The sequence below is a fragment of the Aythya ferina genome, assembly GCF_964211825.1.
Source record: "Aythya ferina genome assembly, chromosome: 3".
Lineage (NCBI taxonomy): Eukaryota > Metazoa > Chordata > Aves > Anseriformes > Anatidae > Aythya > Aythya ferina.
In genome coordinates, this window is record NC_140298.1 from 100,732,734 (window position 1) to 100,746,380 (window position 13,647).

Below are 13,647 nucleotides of genomic sequence, written 5' to 3' on the forward strand. Positions count from 1 at the left end.
GCAAAATACATGCAAAATTGAATCTTACTCTGGTTTGTTTAAAATGTGCTGAATTCTGTATTCACTCACTGTGACCATTTACTATTCTCTTTGTTTCACTTGACAAATCCCTGTAATTTTTTTTTAAGTCATTACTTCTCCCCCCACCCCAGGAAAAAATCTACTTTATTGTATAGTCTCACATCACTCTGTATTTCTAATGTTAGGAATGTTATGTTGCCACCTAAATTGTTTTTAAATGTGACATATTGCAAACAAGTATATCCATATACATTCACCAGACAACATCACAGCAACCAAGTTTAACCTTATCATTACAAACTTGAAGAACCTTGAGAAATCAGAAGTACCTGCTAACTGTCTACAAAGGGTTAACGGCTTATTCCAAGATTTTTTGTTGTTGTTGTTTGCAGAGTGACATGACAAAGACTTTTATCTGTTTGCGAATTTTTGAAAATAAACTCTTATGCGAATCTGAAATGTTGAATAAATAAAATAAAAATAAATAAATAAATAAATAAACAGGAGAAGAGAGGTAAATAGAGGTAAAAATGAAATATTGTTTGGAGCTATATACTGTTGTTCTCCAAAACAACATAATTAAAGGTACAAAAACCCCACAACTCTAGAATGAGAGGCAATCAGACTTTTCTAAAATAGTCAAAAAACCTACATAAAGACAATAAAAGAATAATCATTTCTACTTAACCCCAACCTTAACTGCAGTTTCAAAATTAGGTCAGTTAAAATGAAAATCACCATTTTAAAGGAGATTAAGAATCATTAAAATTGGGTAAAAATATTTCTTAATGACTATACAGAAAAAAGCAAATTTTTCTAAATGTTAAAGCACCCCATATTTTATATACAGCATATGAATTATATAAGAAATGCCTATCAATGGATGCTCTGTTCGAGAAGTGGGATTCCAGTCTGACTCAGTGTTATCATCTGGCAAAATATATGTATTTCAAATATAGCTTGTTTATATTCTTTTGTTTTCTCCTTTCAATAAGGAAGCCTTCATAAGGACACATATATATTAGAGATATCTGGAGTGGAGAGACTCACTTGTAATTTGTCGATCAATAACTTCAGTTTTTAGAATTACTAGTGAGTTTGTGTTAAATAAGCATTTTTCCCCCCTTTTCAGCCACGAAAATACATAGCACACCAACCAAAACAAATCACATAAGGGTTTTCATTGAAACAGTAGCTGTTAATTTTACAGGTCTACCCACATTGTTCTGGAAAATAGGAAGCAGAATTCTGAAATTTCCAGCAGTCATTCTTAAAACAACAACCACTGAAGGCTCGATCCTGCTTTCGCTGGAAGCAATGTCAAACTCCCCGCAGACTTCAGTGAGAGCAGGATCGGGCCCTGAGCTGCTCAGCTTCCTCCAGCTCTATGCACAGGAGGACGTGTTGAGGAGCTGTGGTGGGAGAAGTACAAAACCCGTCTATTCTTTTCTTAACTGCCCAAAGAGTTGAACTTTCCATCACTTTGTGAACAACAACAAAGTGCCCTACAAGCAACAACAGTGACAAAAGGACATATTTACCTTGAGGGAATTGCAAAGAGAAAGCCGTAGAATTGCAAAACAAAGTAGTCCAAATGAATTAGCTACGCATGCAGTCCAAACGTACACCTTCAAGTAGGCCACAGTGTGTCAAGCAGTCGTCTCAGCACCAGCCACCCTGCCTTCCATCTTACGAGATTCACCCAGAAAACTGACAAACCTGCTCGACGACAACAAAACTCTCCTAATGCTTTTGAACGCCCACCATTTGTTCTCCATTCATCCAATCAACTTTCCACTGCACATCTTCTCCTGCAACTGAGGCTCAGAGGCAGGATCCCTTCTCATCTGTATGCTAATTATTTTGCCACATGGACAAAAGTAATAATGCCTTCAGACAGGAAACCGACGGGCCTGAAGTCGAAGACAAGAAATTAATAAGTTGCCACCACCGAGCGCCGAAAAGAGGGGCACGCGTGCGGCTCTGCGCCTGCTGGATCAGCTGGAACCTCCATTTAAGAACAGCAGAGCGGCGGCGGAGGGCTGGAAGAAGCCGGGGCAGCGCGGCAGGCAGCGAGCACCGCTTCCCTTAGAGACCACATCCCTGCGGCAGAACGGCCTCGGCAGCGGATCGCCGACTTACCCTGCCTCCGCCCGCATCCTCTAGGCAGCGCGCCGCGCATCCATCTTCCCGCTCCCGATGCGCGCCCCGAGTTGCGCGCCGCGGCCGCGCACGCCCAGCCCCCGGCGGGAGGCGGGCAGGGATGGAGTCGGGGTCGGGGACGGTCTCTGCGGCCCCCCCCACTCCACCCCGTGCCACCCCAAGCCGGGCTCCCCGGCGGGCCCGACCTCCAGCCGCTCTCCGCCTCGCCGGGGAGGGGGCAAAGCTAAAAATATAGCCCTGGCGCTGCTGCCGGCGTAAAATGGTGTCTCCGCTATGGAACGGTTCCCCCCCCCGCGCCTCATCACCCTTCCCCCCCCCCCACCGCCCCCCCGAAATCATTCGGCCTCCGTCTGTATCTTTGACAGAAAATAAGGACTTAAAATAGGCATTGCCTTGCCTCTGGGGTGCCTCTCCAGGGTTCACAAGAGTTAATTCAGCCGGATCGCTGAGAGCCTCGCTTATTTTACCTGCTCACCCCATGTTCTGCCTTTTGAAACAAAAGAAGTGAACTGTCCCCAGATGACAAGATTAGCCTTCCACCATTAGCAACTTGCGCAAGCTAAACTTTGGGTGATCAACAGACCAAACGTAAACAAGGGCTCGCACACAAAAAGGGCCAGATTTTTGCGTACTTCTCCGCAGCGCTTCCTTCCCTCCCCCCCCCCCCCCCCCCCCCCCCAGCAATTTGACGTGAATTTTGCGGATCATGTTGCCTCCACTTAGCCGCGGCCGGTGTTCCCAAATGCCGGGGCCGTGTCCCGCAGACAATAAGCGGGGGGAGAGAGGCACCTCACTGCCTCGCAGCGCCGCTGCGGGGGCTGCCCGCCGCTGTGCGCCCGCCCCCGGGCAGCCGGATCCCCCTTCGACGGGAGCGGCTCGCCAGCGGCTCGCCTCTTCTTTTTTAACCCCGTCCCCGAAATGTCATTTCGGTAAAAGCGTGAGAGGCTGTAAGCTCTAGGCGGGGGCAGCGGCACCCCCACGGGTTGGCACGGCGGCAGGGAGGGGAGGAAGGGAGCGGGGGGAGGGGGGGAGGAAGGAAGGGGGATGCTCGGAGCCCCCGCGGAGCCGTGCCCGCTGTCTACCCCGGGCAGCGCGGTGCCTCCCTCCGGGGAGCCCCCGGCGCTACTGCCCTCAGCATCCATCCTTGCGGGCCGGCTGCCTGACTCCCGGGAAGGGCCCTGGGCAGCGCAAGCACACACACACATGTGCCCCCACCCCTCTGTCGCCCCCCTCCCCGCACACACACGCGCGCCTGCCGGTGTCGTTGCCCTCCTTACTGCCATTGTGCTGCTGCAGCCCCCTCCTCCCTGCAGCGCTTCCTCCCTCCCTCCATCCCTCCCTTTCTCCATCCCTCCCTCCCTCTCTCAACGCTCCCTCCATCCCTCCATCCCTCCCCGCCACGGCTCGTCCTGCGCGGGGGCGCTCGGTGTGGGCAGCCCCGCCGCTGCAAGGGCACCGCGGGCACAGCCCCGCTGGCCGCGGCTGAGGCGGGGGGGACTGCCCCGCCAGTCACCAGGAACACCCTCGGGCAGCCCTCGGAGGTAATCCCTGCCGAGCCCGAGCCCGCTGCCTGACGTGTGGAGGCCAGACATGTCGGTTACTACAGAGGTTACAATTCCCTTCCCATCTAGCCTCGCCAGAAATCACACTGCAGTCTGAAGTGATCAGCCTCCACCGCACCGGCCCTTCACAGCCCGAGCCATCACAGAAGCCCCAGAGCTGCGCTCTGATGGCAAGAGAGGGGCTTTTTCGTGAAAGTTTGTCAAAGGGAATAAGAGGAGAGCCAACCTGCTGGGGAAGGGACTAACAATAGCAGAGCCCTCACGACTTCCACGTTTTTCGTGGAAAACGCAGTGTTTCCCTCAGAAAGCAAAAAAAGGACTTACGTGTACCTTCCCCCGCCCCCCATCTCCACCTCGTTTTTTTTTTTTTTTTTTTTTCTCTCTCCTTTTTTTTTTTTTTTTTTTTTCCCTGTTAATTTTTCTCTGTCATCTCTGATTACATCTCCCCGTCCTCGCAGGACTCCCCCGAGGCCGAGGCGCAGAAGCCCAGGAGCAGCGCCCGGCTGGGCCGCAGGTGCGGGGAGGGAGAGCGGAAAAGGCTGCGCAGAGCAGGGCTGCAAGGAGAAAAGCCTCCTCGTCGTACCGGGGAAACGGAGCTACCATGTTTGGTTTCTAGCGAGTACATGTCATTTGGTTCTATTTCACCCGTATCAACGCAGGCTGAGAAGCAGGTGCACACCTGGTGGTCGAAGGGCCCCTTTGTATGTGTATAGGGGTATCTGTACCCCTAAAGATGAACCTTATTATTTACTAACATACAATTTACCGCAGAATCTTTGAATAACTGTATTCTTGTTTCAAAAATCAAGGCTTGTCTTCTCCCTCATGAGCAAACTACCTTATATTACATGCTGGCTAGCCTTAATAGGATTGTGAAGATGACTGTGTGGCATGCATATCATGACAGGTGTTTTCAAACTTTTTAAATGGCTTTGAGGTGATTTAGCTGGGGAAAAAAAAAATAAATCATAATATTGTCCACCCTCGGGATGACACAAAGAAATAGCCAGATGCTTGTCTCTCTGAAGACAAGAACAATACTTGCCTTAAATGGGGCAAAATGTATATAAACCTTGTGTTGGTGATAGAGACTTAAAGGGAGGGGGGGGATGTATAAATTAGAAACATTTGCAAAAAGATCAGTGTGAAAAATAATTTTGGGAGACTGGTGATTCATTGGCCTAATTATCCTCCATAAGACGTTAGAGTATGGGTTTAATGTTGTGGGATGGATTCTCCCTCCCCCAGCCTGTGTCTCGTCAATGCGCATTATCCATGGGGAAAAGGAGATGCAGGTCATGTTTAAGCAGTGTTAATGAGAGCACAGTATTTTTCCTGAAGGTTAAGTTAGCCAGGTTAGCAAATTTCACATAAAGTACGCTTGAAAAGCCTTCATTTTCTTTTACTTTCTCACTGGTAGCAGTTTCTAACGAGACTTGGAACATTAGACAAACACAGAAAGCATAATTCAAGCATCAGACGAACCCACTACTGTCAATAAGGGAGTACAATTTCAGCTTGACAGGAGTATTACAAGAATATACCCGCTAACGAGCAGCCTTAATTGGCCTGCATATTGTGGCTGTCACTGTTAAAACCTGTTCCTATACAGTCCTATTTTATACATCCTTTAAACGTATAGCTCTGTAAAGCAGTTAAAGAGACAATACTTTAGTCACCAGGCTTTTGATTTGGGCTGAGAAAGAAAAGGTAAGAAAGGGAAATGAAAAGGAAATAGGAAATCTTATTAAGAATATGGTATCAGTAACTGAAAAACTACATGAAAGACAAATGTATAATAAAGCAAGCAACAGCCTTTTTCAGTTTTAATGCACTTTGTCAGTTTTGGATGCAAGTATTATTTATCCATAAATTTCAGTGGCTGCAGAGGATTCACTGACATTAACTATACTTAAATCTTTTAAAATGTAGTGTGTTCTTTAATAGATCCCACCTTTTCCTCAGCAAGACACTTTGTCATGAAAAGTGTTCTTAATTCAGGGATTTGCAGGAGTTCACTGCATGTCCTGGAAAATCCTTCATACAATAGAGTTTAATGTGTGGCTTCAGTTTCCAGTACAGGGTCATGCTCATAAAGAATACAAATGAAAGAGAAGATATTGGGGGGGGGGGGGGGAGAAGAAAAAGTTACTGCGCATGTGCCGTTGGCAGTTATTAAATGATAACAATGTAACTTCTAGATAATAAAAGTTGAAATACCAAAAAGGGCAGAGCAGATCATGCCCTAATGCTGTGTAAAGTGCCTTACTTTTAAGAAGTTATTCCTATTCTGATTTAAAACTGTCTAACCTACAAACTTGAATATTAAATACTGCTGCAACTGAAGACTGCAAAAGTCATTTATATGTATAACGAAACCTTAAAAAGATCTCCCAGATCAAGTTTTGATCAATAAAATGCTTACTATTTTCCAACTCTAGAAAAAATTTGCAGTGCAGACAGAGGAAAGACCTCAGGCACAACAGTGCTGGTGAGGGCAAATGTAGTTTTGAGGTGGTAAGCTAGACGCATTGTTTACTTGTGCCAAAAGAAGAGAACTGAAAGGATTTAGCTAACCGAGCACTTTTTTTTTTTTTTTTTTTTTTTTTTTTTTTTTTCTAAGAAGAATAAGTGGGGCTAAATATGACAACAAGCTGTAGTGTCCCTCACGTTTTGAGAGTTAAATTGCATGGCTGCAAGGGAGTAGCATTTCAACTACGCTGCCCGTGGATATGTCTGAGAAAGAAAAATAAATAAATAATTAAAAAAAAAAAAAAAAAGAGAGAGAGAGAGAGAAAACAAAGACTGGAAAGCAGAGCCATGTTCACCCCGCCCGGTTAGGGGGCCCCGGAGCCGCCCCCCGGCTGCCCGGCAAGCGGCGGCCGGCCGGGGCAATGGCGGCGGACAGCTCCCGGTGCTGAACCGAGCGGGGGGCGCCCGGGAAACACCGCGGCCAAACGGGAGGAGGTGGCGAGCGAGCAGCACTGCCCGCAGAACAATGGCAGCCAGCTCCAAATCCCGCTCTAATCACATTAATGAGATTAATCAGTGAATTAGCGGCAGTCAAATGTCAGGGTGGCGGGGAGGAATCCAACCAAGCTTGGTAATTAACTTTTGGGGGGCAAGGGGAGAGAACTGGCTGTGTTATCTGTTAGGCTTTCCTTTTTTTTTTTTTTTTTTTTTTTCAGAAGTTTGCCGGTTTTTTAGTCGCAAGGCTTTGGGAGATGCTAACAATCCAAGTGAAGGGGGGAGGAGGGGAGAAGACGAAGACCTCAACCTTTGCATGCTAGAAGGCAGCCTGCTAATACACAGTGTCCTATTACTTCCAGCTGAAGTCCATTGAGGAAACTAGTACCATTTCAAACAATCCACCCCAACCACCAGAGCTGCACTGTGCTGAACTTTGAGTGTGAAATTAGTTTTGTAATCCAACTTCCACTGCAAACTCCAACAGGCATGATAAATATGGCTGATGCCAAAAGCAGTATTAAATGTTATTACTTTTAAAAAATCTGCAAGAAAGATACTCTGTCTGAAATCAGAGGGATAAGATAAAAAAAAAATAAAAAAAAAAAAAAAAAAAAGAAGTATCCTTTAAACAACTATCAGCTAGAGATTATCATGACAGGTTAATGCTAGGTCTGTTGCAGAGCATTTTCTAAAAGAAAAAAAATGTCTTTTTAATCAAGCAATTTAGAATAAGTTACTTATGGTAGGCAAGTCAGACACTTGGTCTCTTTCTGACCTCAATAAAAGTGAAACTTCTTTCCACCTGAAATTCAGCACCCACAACCATTTCTCTGTTGTAAGTACAAAATATGAAAAAGATTCAATTTTTTTAAGAGAATTATGTAAAGAGATTGTAAATAAAACCCAAATGCATTTATTTGCAATAATAAAAAAAAAAAAGTGTATCTCATTTCCTATCTTTAAAAGGAGCATTGTCAACCATGCAGAACACTTATCATGTAAAAACTCTAGTTATGCACACATTAGTTCTGCAGAAAACAAATAAACGTGTATATATTTAAACCTCTTTTTGGCTACATGAAGCTGTGTAGCTTGTTCAGTACACAGAAAGCAATGGCATGCTTCTGTTCCATTAAGTTTAATCTTTTTTAGTGACAAATGAAGCAAACCTGTGTAACATCTCATCTATAAGAGGATAATAAGTAATTCTTTTTTACTAACTAATATAATTCATTTTCTGTTATACTCTTCAGTTAGTATTTAGAACTAAATTAATACTATTAGCAAATTCAAACTAAATTTACATGGACTACGGTCATACTTATCTGAGCTATTTTAAAATTGAAGTATAGACTATGATATTCTCAGAGGGTTAACTGAATTAACCATCCCTTATTTACAGAGCTGATTCTCTTTATGAAAAAGAAAAACTCTTACAGATACAAGACATTTAAAATAGTGTTCTTTAAAAATGCTACTCTTGTACGAGTGTTCTCCTTTGAAGTATAAATCCACTGTTTTCAAATGTTGTTTTAGTGTAAAAACATAGTGTCTAATAATCTTTTATTTAATTGTATTTGGCTGTTAGGAGATTTGAGCTTTCCAATCTGTGAAGTTTTTGTCTCAGGTTCTCCATATCAAACAAGTACCGTCCAACATGCAGCAAGTTTATATAAACAACAACATGCTTAATGCATGCAACATTATGCGTTCATATTGTAAACACTCACTTTAGGATTTTTTTAAGCTATTCTACAGCCCAATATAATTTTGTCTGCACAGCAGTATTGTCAGAAGAACTTGAAAAGAGCAAACAATGGACATTTAAGTACAAGCTACAGAACGACTGCAAAAATCACAATAATCTTTCCAGTTAGCTACAAGAATCAACCCCCACCCTACATAAAACACATCCCACACCTGCACCATTAACCATTTACAAGTTAAACATAAGAAAGACATTTCAGCATGGCTAAGAAACACCCTGGCTTACTACAACTTTGAAAGGATGAGGAGTAAGAAGCATACCACAGAGACCCAGAAAAGGCTGCTTTTTTCTTCATTGAACACTGAAAAGATACCCCATGTTCCAGGGAATTCAAAAAATATATATATATTAAAATACACCCACCAACACTGAGTAAAAAAATCAGGGGGCTTCAAGAAGACTGCAGGGAAAAAGCTCTCACTCTCTTTAGTGTGCAGAAGCTTAGGGGGAAAAAAATGTCGCCCTGGCAGGAATGACAAATGCAGTAGGATAGGCTAGCAGGCCTGAGGGATCTGTTTTACTTCCACATACATCCTCTAATGCACGCACTCCCACTCATCCTCTCGAGATGCCTTTTTTTTCCTCCACTTTTTTTTTTCACCAGCTCCAAATCCCCGGCATATGACCTTCTGTTAAATAGATAAAAAAAAATTTGCTTATCAGTCATGCAAATGAGGCTGAATTCATTTTCCACAACAGATGGCCTCATAGATAATGATGATGGAAGAGAGAAAATTGAATGTCTCTCACAAGGTGGTCATGGCAACCGAGAGCAGAATAATATCAATAATAAGCTCACTGCATAATAAGGTTGTCAATCCCACAAATCAAAGTCTCCAGCTAAATCAGGTATCCCACCCCCAGCTAGTTATCAGGTAAATAGAGAAATAGAGAGCGTTCTTTTTCTTTTTAAACGAGGAGTTGTGAAAAGAAATGGTAGCTCCAGTGATTCCAGGGTGCGAGGGGAAGGAAGGAGCAGAAGAGATTTTTCTCTGCTAATTGTGTTTTATTTAATTATTTGTTGGGGCGGGGGGGGGAGAAGATGGTGCGGGAGGAGGACGGGATGGAGTTTGGGGTTTTTCCTTCTTTTATTTTTATTATTCCGATGGAGGTTTTATTTGTCTGGGGAGTTTTTTTTTTTTTCTTCTTTTTTTTTTTTTCTTTTTTTTTTTTTTTAATAGCAAGGCTGGTATTTTGAACGTGATCTGCTGCCGAAGCCTTGTCTCCCCTCCCTGTGTCTGATCTGGAGTGCTGCATTGATGCAATAGCAGCTCGCCTCAGGCTTCCACCTTGGCTCCCAGGGGGCCATCCCGCAAAATGAATCAGCAGCCATCCTGAGCAGACTGATTAAAATGAAAATGGCAAGGCACATGTCTGGGCGGAACTAGAGCTGAGCTGCACTGCCTGTCTGGCAAGCATGCTCAATATAGCTTTTGCTAATAATGGCTTACCGCTTTTCGTTTTTTTAAAGGTATTACCGTCGCCCCTGCCCCCACTCCCTAACCAGATAACAGTGCTGGGGGGTTTTCCCCCCTTAATAGTGTACTGCTCGCAGTTATAGTTTGCCAGAATGACATACAGCGATTGTGAAAAGACACTCTTTGCAGGGATTTTCTTCGCAGATGTGCTGAAGTACGAAGACAACATATTAACATGCAGCTATAAATTATTCCCAGATATTAGCTGGGAAAGAAACCTCAGAGGAAGAGGAAAGCTCAGTCACTACCATAAACATCATTTTTCCCTGTTTTTACACCTCAGCTTGCAATGGCACCTTGTGCATTATGCATCACGAGAAAATGACTGTCAGTAAATGCAGAGCAACTTCCTGGAGCTCTCTGTGCACTACATTTGACAGACTCCGAGTAGAATTTCTAACCCCCAGCCACCTCCCGCAGATAACAGGGTGCACAGAGAAAGAGCAATTTAAAGCGGGCATCCTGCAGTCCTTCAATGAAACAGAAACATTTTGCAGACAGCTTCGGTGTGCAAAGCATAGCAGCAAGAAAACATCGAACATGCACTGGATCTGAAACCTCGGCAGACTGTTGTTATTTGAGGTGCGGGGATTGCTCTGACTGGTTTTTGTTCTTTTCTCTCCCCCCCCTCCACCCTCTCCCTTCCTCCTGTTTCTTTCTCCTTAAGGAAACAGCGCAGTGGCACATCTCTGGAAACAGCCATGTATGTGCTGTATATATGCACAGACAACCCGATGTGCCTTCCATTAATTCCTGTTTTTAAGTCATCCTGGGATTTTTTTCCCCTGCCTTTTTCTCTCTCTCTAACCAGACACCCCCCCCCCCCCCCCCCTCCGCCCCCAATCTCCTTCCGCACGCTCCAGCCCTGTTACTGCAGTGTGAACCAGAAATCAATAGGGCTGCTCTAATGGAGGTTCCAGCTGCAGTTGGCTGTGCAGACACACGCTCGCACACACACACACACACACACAGACACTGACGTCTGTGCAGCTTTCTCAGCCGATTGGGCACCACATCGGATGTTCTGTGGAGCAAAGAATAGGAATCATTTACAGTCTGCTAAAAAAAAAAATAAAAAAATGGTACCTTGCATTTCCCTGTCTCCAAGAGAGCCAGGCTGAGCTCGCCATACAGTCTGGCTGCAGTGCGTGAGTGAGAACACCTCTCGAGGGTATGTGCAGTCACCGCAGGGTAAAAGATGACACCCCGAGATTACCATATAAACCGCTGTGACACGGAAGCCTGAAATTCATGTGGGATATTTTTATAAGGTTAAAAATTCATATCATAAAAGATAAGAATGTGAACATAGGAAAACAGACATGAAAAATCAAAGTGGTTTAATTGATAGATTAATAGAGCTCTTGTGTTCTTTGATGTGTTTGCAAGTATTTCTGAGCTCTGAAGAGTATTTTAATGAAAGCTTTATTTTAAAGGCTTTGTTAGAAATTGTGCACTGCAAATTTAGTATTCCATTGTAAGTTGCCTGCTTGCTTCCCTTTCCTTCTATAGAAAAATATTTCATTTGTTAAAGATTAGCTTAATTTCTTATAGTCTTTAAGTAATATTTTTGTGTTAATGTGTAAATCTATTAATTATTACTAAAATATGTTTGTTTGAGTTTTTTTCCCTTTTAAACAATAAAAAACAGGCTATGTTGGTTACCTGACATTGTAGCTGTTTATCTCTGAAGCAAGAAACAACCGTGTTGGTGAATGTTTTTAAAAAAAAATCTAATTCCTTGCTCCCAAGATAAGGTATTCCTGGGATCTGCAGCACTGCAGAACACCTCCCCCACCACCCTGTCAATATATTTCAGCTTCAGTATATTGACAGCAACTGCCCCAGCCTGAGTCTGGCTCCAGTGAAGCATTTATATTCCTTCCACTCAGCCCTGTGTGTCTTTGCAGGGCTCAAGATGCCAACCCAGGACCAGCTCTGGAGAAATAAAGTCTGGAAAAATGAATGAATCATAAAGCCATATTGCACGACAGAGTCATATCCCAGCCTGTGTTCTACAGTTCATTCTTACGCAAGCTTTTAAAAAAATGTGGTTTAAACCCTAAAAATTATGGCATATGTCAGGCTACTAAGTAATGGATCGTAGGACACCGTCGAACAAAAGGGGCCAGGAGGGACAGAAGTCCACCTCTTATCAATGTCAGCAATTGCACCATCACAGTACCCCCTCCCCAAATATTTATCTAATCTCTGTTTTAATTATTTATACTAGTTGCTTTTTTTTTCTGCTGTCCTTGGCAGCTTGGAGCACAAATTAACTGTTCTCTGTTTCTCTGTGTGGAGACATTCTGCCTAGGGTTTTTTCTCTTCCTCCTGTCCAACATTTATTAAATTTTAACCCCTTTTGTACTGGATAGAAAACTCAGGCTGTGCAGTTTTGTAATCACAGTCCATTTAAAACATCTATGCTTTCAAAAGATAGCAGATATATTCCCCAGCCTTGCAGCAGACTGCTTACCAGGCTGGTAAACATAGCATGATAGGAAAAAGTTAAAGCATACAATGCTACTATTTTCCTGGAATATGAAATCATAATCTGAACTCTAACCTAAATGTGTTAAAGCTAAAATGTGTTTCTTTTGTATTATTTTTAGAAAACAAGCAGTTTTCCACATAATGAATCTATTAAGGTGCTATTTCTTGGCTCACATTGTATTTATTAACAGTGAAAATGAACAGCGGCAAAAGCTCAGGGAAAGAAAGCACTTATAGTGCAACTAATCCTTTCATTCTCTAATCTTTCCTATCTTCTCCTAATACTGGAATTTAGAATGCTTAGAAACACCAGCCCAAGGCATTATGATAGCTGCTAAGCCTAAGCACTTACTGAGTACACATGGATTGGGTAACTACTTTTACCACCTGTAGTTGAGCAACCTTCTGATATGAACAGGTGGCTCTTGTGAAATCTCCAGTAGGAAAGGAGACTGGGCATCATGGGCTAATGGGTTAACTAAACTATTTGTAGGATTAGCCCCAAAAGATGGTACTAACAAAGTGTTTACCAGATACTGGACATTCCAGTAGCTAAATCCATGCCTCAACATCCCTAAGTGTGTCTGAAAAACAGTCCTTGCCAGTGTATGAAGGACAGTTCCCTGATAATCTCTGATATCTTCCAACTTTGTGGCTTTTCTTAAAGCAGTAAGTTAGTATTGATCATAAAATATTCAGTAAGGGGGGTGTAAAGATCACCTTGATGAAACTCAAAATAACATCTTGCAAATGTTGCTCCAGCACCACAAAGGGATATGGTGGAAAGTACACCTTAATAAGTGGGCTTCACCAGAAAACTCAGACAAAACAGAATCTTGGTAAGGCTCGGAGGAAAGGAAATTATTTTATTTCAAGCAGACCTTGTCTCAGGTTATACACAAGATTTTGCTCCCACTGTGCCCAAGTTAGTAATTTATGCACAACTGAGGCGTAAGTTTTCTTCAATATCAATAAAGTGGTTGTACACTATTTTGTTCTCACAGCTATAAAGTTTTTATACTAAACCTGTCCAGTGTCTAGTCCCCATGAACCACTGAGAAAAAGAATGTGTATGTTTCCATCTATATATGCAGAAATTCCCTAAGATATTGAATAACCGCTTGCTGTAGACCCCAAGCATAATTTTCTTCAATACATTGTCCAAAATGTCAACAGTCAATAACAAATG

The 13,647-nt window shown here is 43.3% G+C and overlaps 1 protein-coding gene across 1 annotated transcript in view; it reads right to left on the reverse strand.

Annotated features, from left to right (window-relative positions):
* Positions 1-8,923, reverse strand: part of MYT1L (myelin transcription factor 1 like) — a 361,112-nt gene extending 352,189 nt beyond the window's left edge. The window contains exon 1 of the mRNA XM_084515353.1: positions 8,848-8,923. The gene's annotated coding sequence lies outside the window, so the exon portion shown is untranslated. The remainder of the gene's footprint in view (positions 1-8,847) is intronic.
* Between the last annotated feature and the right edge of the window lie 4,724 nt (positions 8,924-13,647).